Source organism: Eriocheir sinensis, unplaced genomic scaffold (assembly GCF_024679095.1).
Source record: "Eriocheir sinensis breed Jianghai 21 unplaced genomic scaffold, ASM2467909v1 Scaffold265, whole genome shotgun sequence".
NCBI classification, from domain to species: Eukaryota; Metazoa; Arthropoda; class Malacostraca; order Decapoda; family Varunidae; genus Eriocheir; species Eriocheir sinensis.
In genome coordinates, this window is record NW_026111571.1 from 75,001 (window position 1) to 83,730 (window position 8,730).

The 8,730-nt window shown below is 48.0% G+C and overlaps 1 long non-coding RNA gene across 1 annotated transcript in view; it reads left to right on the forward strand.

The window, feature by feature from the left end:
* The window catches only part of LOC126991366 (uncharacterized), a 9,588-nt gene extending 2,275 nt beyond the window's left edge, over positions 1-7,313 (forward strand). Inside the window, exons 3-7 of the long non-coding RNA XR_007745444.1 lie at positions 3,447-3,588; positions 5,300-5,529; positions 5,926-6,042; positions 6,302-6,380; positions 7,158-7,313. This is a non-coding gene — a long non-coding RNA (uncharacterized LOC126991366). The remainder of the gene's footprint in view (positions 1-3,446; positions 3,589-5,299; positions 5,530-5,925; positions 6,043-6,301; positions 6,381-7,157) is intronic.
* Positions 7,314-8,730: the final 1,417 nt, after the last annotated feature.

Sequence of the window (8,730 nt, forward strand, 5' to 3'; positions counted from 1 at the left end):
AGTATGAGGAGGAGAGCTGATGAGACGAAGAGCCTTAGCCTCCACTCTGTCCAGAAGAGCTGTGTGAGTGGAGCCCCCCCACACATGAGATGCATACTCCATACGAGGGCGGACAAGGCCCCTGTATGGACAGCAACTGTGCAGGGAGAAGAACTGGCGGAGACGGTACAGAACGCCCAGCCTCGAGGAAGCTGATTTAGTAAGAGATGAGATATGAAGTTTCCAGTTGAGATTTTGAGTTAAGGATAGACCGAGGATGTTTAGTGTTGAGGAAGGTGATAGCTGGGTGTTGTCAAAGAATAGGGGATAGTTGTTTGGAAGATTGTGTCGAGTGGATAGGTGGAGAAACTGTGTTTTTGAGGCGTTGAAGGACATCAGGTTCTTCTTGCCCCAATCGGAAATAATAGTAAGGTCTGAGGCTAAGCGTTCTGCAGCCTCCAGCCTTGAGTCGTTAAGTTCCTGTAGGGTGGATCTTCTATTAAAAGAAGTTGAGTAATGCAGAGTGGAATCATCGGCGTAGGAATGGATAGGACAGTTCGTTTTGGAAAGAAGATCATCAATGAACAACAGAAAAAGAGTGGGAGATAGGACAGAACCCTGTGGGACACCACTGTTAATAGATTTAGGGGAAGAACAGTGACCGTCTACCACGGCAGAAATAGAACGGTCAGAAAGGAAACTGGAGATAAAGGTACAGAGAGAAGGATAGAAACCGTAGGAGGGTAGTTTAGAAAGCAAAGATTTGTGCCAGACCCTATCAAAAGCTTTTGATATGTCCAGCGCAATAGCAAAAGTTTCACCAAACGGCTAAGAGAGGATGACCAAGAGTCAGTTAAGAAGGCTAGGAGATCACCAGTAGAACGCCACTTGCGGAAACCATACTGGCGATCAGATAGAAGGTCAGAAGTGGAAAGGTGCTTTTGAATCTTCCGGTTAAGGATTGATTCAAAAGCTTTAGATAGACAAGAAAGTAAAGCTATAGTACGGTAGTTTGAGGGATTGGAGCGGTCACCCTTCTTAGGCACAGGCTGTATGAAGGCATACTTCCAGCAAGAAGGAAAGGTAGATGTTGACAGGCAGAGGCGAAAGAGTTTGACCAGGCAGGGTGACAGCACGGAGGCACAGTTTTTAAGGACAATAGGAGGCACTCCATCAGGTCCATAAGCCTTCTGAGGATTGAGGCCAGAGAAGGCATAGAAAACATCATTTTGAAGAATCTTTATAACAGGCATAAAGGAGTCAGAGGGGGGATGAGTAGGAAGAATATGCCCAGAATCGTCCAGAGTGGAGTTCTTAGAAAAAGTTTGAGAGAAGAGTTCAGCCTTAGAGATAGATGAGACGGCAGTGTTGCCGTCAGGACTGAGGAGTGGAGGGAAAGATGAAGAAGTGAAGTTGGAGGAGATGTTTTTGGCTAGATGCCAGAAGTCACGGGAAGAGTTAGAGAAAGCAAGGTTTTGACATTTTCTATTAATGAAAGAATTTTTGGTTAGTCGGAGAATAGATTTGGCACGATTTCGGGCAAAAATGTAAAGTTCATAATTAGCATTAGTTTGAAGGCTCTGGTACCTTTTGTGAGCTACCTCTCTATCATTGACAGCACGAGAACAAGCGTAATTAAACCAAGGCTTTTTAACGTAAGGAGTAGAGAAAGAACGAGGAATGTATGCCTCCATTCCAGAGACAATCACCTCTGTGATGCGCTGAGCACACACAGAGGGGTCTCTATCCTGGAAGCAATAATCATTCCACGGGAAATCGGAAAAGTACATCCTCAGGTCGTCCCACCGAGCTGAAGCAAAATGCCAGAAGCATCGCCTCTTCGGTGGGTCCAGAGGGTGTACAGGAGCGATAGGACAGGATGCAGAAATAAGATTGTGATCGGAGGAGCCCAACGGAGAGAACAGTTTGACAGAATAAGCAGAAGGGTTTGAGGTAAGGAAGAGGTCTAGAATGTTGGGCCGATCTCCAAGACGGTCGGGAATACGTGTAGGGTGCTGGACCAACTGCTCTAGGTCGTTGAGGATAGCAAAGTTGTAGGCTTGTTCACCAGGATGGTCAGTGAAAGAGGATGAAAGCCAAAGCTGGTGGTGAACATTGAAATCTCCTAGGATGGAGATTTCAGCGAAGGGAGAGTGGGTCAAGATGTGCTCCACTTTAGAATTCAAATAGTCAAAGAATTTTACATAGTTGGTAGAGTTAGGTGAGAGATAAACAGCACATATGTATTTAGTAATAGAATGACAATGAAGTCTTAGCCAGATGGTGGAAAATTCAGAAGAGTCAAGGTTGTGGGCACGAGAGCAAGTGATGTCGTTGCGCACGTAGGCGCAACATCCAGCTTTGGATTGAAATTTAGGATAGAGATATTAGGAGGGAACAGAGTAGAGATTGCTGTCAGTAGCCTCAGCAACCTGTGTTTCGGTAAGGAAGAGAAGGTGAGGTTTAGAGGAGGAGAGATGATGTTCCACAGAATGAAAATTAGAGCGAAGACCGCGAATGTTGCAGAAATTGAGAAGAAAGAGGTTCGAGGAGTTATCAAGACACCTCTCGGGTCGGCAGCCAGAAGGGGAGTCCTCCCTGGGGGAATTTGTGGTCCCCCCCCCAGGCGGGGACTCCGAGGCTTGGTGTATGTGCGCCATTTTGAAATTTTAATTTTGGGAAAAGGTGTATATGTTGTGTGAATGTAGTGTGGTGTGGATAAAGAGAGGATCTGTCTTAAGAGAGCATGCTGAACTACTCTCCGGTGTTGGTGAGACAATAGGGAAACGGTTAGTGAGGACATGGGAAGGGTCTTTGGAGGGCTTCAGCTCCCTTCTCACCTCCCATATATACCTCACCGGGAGTGGCTTGCGCCCGTTCAGTAGATGTCTTCCTACCGATAAGTCATGATTTTAAAGCAACTGCGAATGGAATACGGAGGAAGTTTATTTTTATTTTTTATGCAGCAGAGGAGACAGTGCAAAGGCGTAAAAAAATAGCTACTACTACTACTACTAATACTAATACTACTATTGCTACTACCACTACTACTACTACTGCTACGTACTACTACTAATTATTCTACTACTACTACTACTACTATTACTATTGTCACTACTACTACTACTACTACTACTACTACTATTTTTTTTTTTTTTACTTCTCAGCCTTTAGCGCCGGTAGGCTTTCTTCAGGGGCCTAGCTGGCGGTCGGCCCAAACCCGTCATGGCGCAGGCAATTTTTTTTCTTATAGTGGCGCCAGATATGCTTGGCTCATGCTGCCCCCCGGAGCTCATTCTTTATTCACTGGACGGTTTCTTCTAAAGTCCGGGTTGATGGGTGGTCTTCAGGACAGCATGTGGGTAGTCTTAGGCCACTCGGCACTACTACTACTACCACTACTATTACTACCACCACTACCACTACTACTACTACTATTACTACTACCACCACAATTGTCTTTTCAGGAGGCCGCAAAACATCTACTGGCCGAAGATGTGGAGACGAAGGAGAAGAGAGGAGGAGAGGGAGATGAAGAAAATAATGGAGGAGAAGGAGGAGGAGATGAGGATCCTGAAGAAAAAGTTGAATGAAAAGGAAACTGAAAAGGTAGGTTGCAATAACGTAGTGAAAAATCTTGAGGTGTAGCCAAGCCGCTGAGTGCCGGGCAGCATTTTAGGTATTAGCCAGGGCAGCATACCGGCAGAGCTACAGATGAGCTAAAGAGTCACGATGCCGGCGGCCACTTCTGCTGCCTCTCCCTGCAGGACGACGAGACTTCAATCCCCGCCCGGTGCCACCAAGCTGGAACTTTTCAGCCGGCCCTCCCCCGCTGCGGTCACGAAGGAAAGGCGACCCTCTTGTACACGTGGAGGCTGGAAACAGGTTTAATCAACCCACAACAAAGGGGTGCCCAGAGCTGTTACAGGGGGATCATCTTCCACTAAATGTACCCCTGTGTAACCACTTGAAGGGGGCGAGTGGGGAGGGAGCGAGAAGGGCCAAATCAGCCGGGGATCGGGATGTTGAAAAACTGACATTTCTTTTTCTTTTTTTTTCTTTTTTTTTTACGTCGTGGCCTATTGCGATGGTAGGCTTCTTCCCGGTGGATCCTGATGGTCGGCCCAAGGCTTCTTCCCGGTGGATCCTGATGGTCGGCCCAAGGCTTCTTCCCGGTGGATCCTGATGGTCGGCCCAAGTCTTCTTCCCGGTGGATCCTGATGGTCGGCCCAAGGCTTCTTCCCGGTGGATCCTGATGGTCGGCCCAAGGCTTCTTCCCGGTGGATCCTGATGGTCGGCCCAAGGCTTCTTCCCGGTGGATCCTGATGGTCGGCCCAAGGCTTCTTCCCGGTGGGGCCTGATGGTCGGCCCAGCCCGTTCTGGCGCAGGCGAGTGTTTATAGTGGCGCCATCTTGCATTGGCTCATGCTGCCCTCCCGGAGCTCATCTTTAATCCTAAAATCTAGAGTCCGGGTTGATAGGTGATTTTCTGGACAGCAGTGGGTAGTTTTTAGCCACTTGGCGGGGTTGAAAAATCCCAGCTTGGTGGCACCGGGCGGGGATTGAACTCTCGTCGTCCTGAACGCGGCGCCATCACGCTATCCATTCAGCCACCGCCTCCTGCTGGTGAAATAAAAATCTACGAGTGTTCTCTGGCGCGGTGACCTTCCGGCTCATCGGTGGCTCAGTTGTTTGCTGACCCGATTTCTACTTAGAATGCCCGGGTTCGATGCCAAAATGTCAGTGGTGTTATTTTAAAAGAGTACGTTATTATTATTGTTATTATTGTTATTATTATTATTATTATTATTATTATTATTATTATTATTATTATTATTATTTTTATTTTTATTATTATTATTATTATTATTATTATTATTATTATTATTATTATTGTCATTGTTGCTATTATTATTATTATTATTATTATTATTATTATTATTATTATTATTATTATTATTATTATTATTATTAGTTGTAGTAGTAGTAGTAGTAGTTGTAGTAGTAGTAGTACCATTATTATTATTATTATTATTATTATTATTATTATTATTATTATTATTATTATTATTATTATTATTTTTATTATGATTATTATTATTTTCATTATTGTTATTATTGTTATTATCATCATTCTTCTTCTTCTTTTTCTTCTTCTTTTTCTTCTACTTTTTCTTCTACTTTTTCTTCTTCTTAACATTATTATGATTGATTTAATTCATACTTCGCCTTCTATCACTACTACCAAAACTACTACTTCTACTACTACTACCACTACTACTACTACTACTACTACTTTAACTGCCTCCTCTCCTCCATAGATACTGCTTGAACATCGGATAAGAGAGATGGAGAGAAGGTTGAAGATTGAGAAGGATGCGGAGGTGGATGAGGCGAAGAGACGGATGGCGAAGGAGAGGAGGGAAGAGTGGATGGCGTGGGAGGAGGAGAAAACAAGAAGAGGACATCGCTGGTGGAGGCGTGGGCGAAGGAGAAGGCCAAGCTGGAGGAGCCGAATGGATCTTTGGGGCGGAGAGCAGATCACTACCAGGTTTGTTTTCAGGGTGTTCATCTTTCTTGATTTTTGTTTTGTTTGTTTGTTTGTTTTACGTGTATGCCTGTAGGCTTTCTTGGGGGACCTGGATGGTAGTCGGCCCCAGCCCGTCATGGCGCAGGCAAGTGTTTATAGTGGTGCCATCTTCTCTTGGCTCCTTCTTGATTCAATTGGACTGTTTCCTCTAGAGTCCGGGTTGATGGGTGGTCTTCAGGACAGCATGTGGGTAGTTTTAAGCCACTCGGCGGTGACGGAAAAATCCCAGGTGGCAGCGTGGGGATTCGAACCCGCGTCGTCCATCACGTGGTGAATGTGGGCCCAGCACGCTACCACTCAGCCACCGCCTACCCTAAATGATGATATCCTTCCCGTCACGACTCGTGTGTTTCGCAGGGAGCATCTATTGAGCTGCAAGAGAGGAAGGAGGAACTCGAGGGTGACATGCGCCGGTTGGAAGGAAGGAACGAGGCGCTCTTGGAGAACTATAAAGAACTTGAGTATTTTAGGAAGGTAAGATCTTGCCTTGTTCCAATACTATCGCCTTAGTCCTTCACTGTACTGATGGTGGTGGGGATGGTGATGATGGTGGTGATGATGATGATGATGATAAGAACGTATTTAACCTTTTTTTTTTGTCCTGTAGAAATAATTGACCTTAGTCGGAGTCTATGATAATACAGATTCTAGTATGGAGCATAGGGTCTGCGTGGTTGAGACTTCTATGTAAATCTATGTAACCCTCTCTTCCCCCCCCCCCCCAACCCCCTAGCGCTGCGTGGCCATCCTGAGGGGCGAGAGGGTGGACACAGACACGGTACGAGAGTTTATCCAAGACGCGGCTGGCGAGGGTGAGTGATACGCTTGTTGGGGGCCAAGGCCCTCGATAGGGTTAACATGAGCGCTGTGACTGGGTGCTGTCCGACACTAGGCAGACTTTCTGGATCTCGCTGTTTTATGTTTTTATCGAAGTGGGAAGCTTTTCTAGACCTTGAAGAAAACATGAACGCTGTAACTCGCTGCTTACCAGGTCAAGTTACATATCATAAAACTCGCGAATTCATATATTTAGCCACGTGGGTAGAGTTTGTGTGTGTGTGTGTGTGTGTGTGTGTGTGTGTGTGTGTGTGTGTGTGTGTGTGTGTGTATAGTACTCAAGTTCCTCATGATCGATACAAGCCACACGTCGTGATATTTTGCAATTTGATGAATTTTGAGACATCTTGCTCAATGGCGTGGCTGGGTTACTTATCGAGCACCTGGCACCTCCCTCTCTCTCCCCCCCCCCTACGACCACCGTTGCCAAATTATCGTACCCAGAGCATGGTATTTACCGGTTTCTAACGCCTAACTATTCACAAGAAACATCAGGAATTAACTATTTTAACGACCACTATGAATGAGTCTCGTTATTGGGACCCAGAAATCGGTACCAAAAAGAGGCTGTGTACGACAATCTGGTAACGTTGCCTACGAGTCCTCTCTGTTTCCGTCTCCCTGATCTCACGTCTCTCCGTCCCCTGCTTTGCCTCACCTCCCCCCCTTTGCAAGCCGCTGCAGACATCGTGGCGCCCCAGTGGTCATCGGCGGCCCCTCCTCGACTCACTCACTCCCTCACCTCCCGCCAGACGAGCTGCAGCTGCACGTGGCCGTCTCCCTGGGCTTGGACAGGCACGTGGAGGGTTTATTGCGAAGACTCAACGGCACGGAGCGGAACGACAGGCATGAGTAACACAGCCTTTGGGAACAAGTTGGGGGAGGCGGTGGCTGAATAGATAACGTGACGGCGCCGCGTTCAGGACGACGCGAGTTCAATCCCTGCCCGGTGCCACCAAGCTGGGATTTTTCAGCCTCCGCCGAATGGCTTAAAACTACCTACATGCTGTCCAGAAGACCACCTATCAACTCGGACTCTAGATTCTAGGATTAAAGATGAGCTCCGGGAAGGCAGTATGAGCCAATGCAGGATGGCGCCACTATAAACACTGGTATGCGCCGGAACGGGCTGGGCCGACCATCAGGCCCCAGCGGGAAGAAGCCTTGGGCCGACCATCAGGCCCCACCGGGAAGAAGCCTTGGGCCGACCATCAGGATCCACCGGGAATAAGCCTTGGGCCGACCATCAGGATCCACCGGGAAGAAGCCTTGGGCCGACCATGCGCAATAGGCCACGACGTAAAAAACGCAGCAGCACGGGATATCGCTGGAATGACTGCATACCCCCAGTGATTGCTTAATGTTTTTTTTTTTTTTTTTTACGTCGTGGCCTCTTTTTTACGTAGGCTTCTTCCCGGTGGATCCTGATGGTCGGCCCAAGGCTTCTTCCCGGTGGATCCTGATGGTCGGCCCAAGGCCTCTTCCCGGTGGGGCCTGATGGTCGGCCCAGCCCGTTCTGGAGCAGGCGAGTGTTTATAGTGGCGCCATCTTGCATTGGCTCATGCTGCCCTCCCAGAGTTCATCTTTAATCCTAGAATCTTGAGTCCGGGTTGACAGGTGTTCTTCTGGACAGCATGTAAGTAGTTTTAAGCCACTCGGCGGCGGCTGAAAAATCCCAGCTTGGTGGCACCGGGCAGGGATTGAGCTCGCGTCGTCCTGAACGCGGCGCCGTCACGCTATCCGTTCAGCCACCACCTTGCCATTACATTACATTCTTCACAAAGGCCACGAATACGCCTCTTCCATTTATCTCCTTACGGCTCAGGCTGGAGCGCCCTACAGCTGGCGGTCGCTCGCGGTGACAAGAAGACCGTCAGATAACTGTGGGACCAGCGATCAGCCAGGGAGGAATACCCACCCCTGCTGCACTTGGCCGCCGCTAACAGGCAGAGAGACACCGCCAAGATGCTCAAGAAAAAGACGATGAAGTTGGAAGCAGAGTACGAGGGCGTGACGGCGTGGGACGTGGCCGAAGCGATGGAGCACTGGGAGATGACGGATATATTGAACAAGAGGAACGGGCTGATGTGTTGGAAGGTGTGTGTGTGTGTGTGTGTGTGTGTGTGTGTGTGTGTGTGTGTGTGTGTGTGTGTGTGTGTGTGTGTGTGTGTGTGTGTGTGTGTGTGTGTGTGTGTGTGTGTGTGTGTGTGTGTGTGTGTGTGTGTGTGTGTGTGTGTGTGTGTGTGTGTGTGTGTGTGTGCGCGCCCGCGACTTACTCCCTTCCTTAGTTTCAGGTAGCCAAGTCGGTTCACCCGCAGGTCATCG